The following is a 212-nucleotide window of genomic DNA, read 5'->3' on the forward strand; positions in this document are numbered from 1 at the left end:
TGTCGTGACAGATCACTGTATTGCCTCAGTTCAAACACGTGAACCAATCGTCTTTTCATATTTACGTAAAGCACGAAATAAACATGAATAAACATCAGAAAGTATTTTATGTCAACCGCAGAACACACCATTTTGCAAGTTTAAGTCTGCCGAAGTTAATCTACTCTCTGTCTGATTTGTGGTTAAGGCTAGAAGGGATACAGCTGCAGCTA

Source organism: Sinocyclocheilus grahami, unplaced genomic scaffold (genome assembly GCF_001515645.1).
Source record: "Sinocyclocheilus grahami isolate Dianchi unplaced genomic scaffold, SAMN03320097.WGS_v1.1 scaffold1006.1, whole genome shotgun sequence".
Classification (NCBI taxonomy): Eukaryota; Metazoa; Chordata; class Actinopteri; order Cypriniformes; family Cyprinidae; genus Sinocyclocheilus; species Sinocyclocheilus grahami.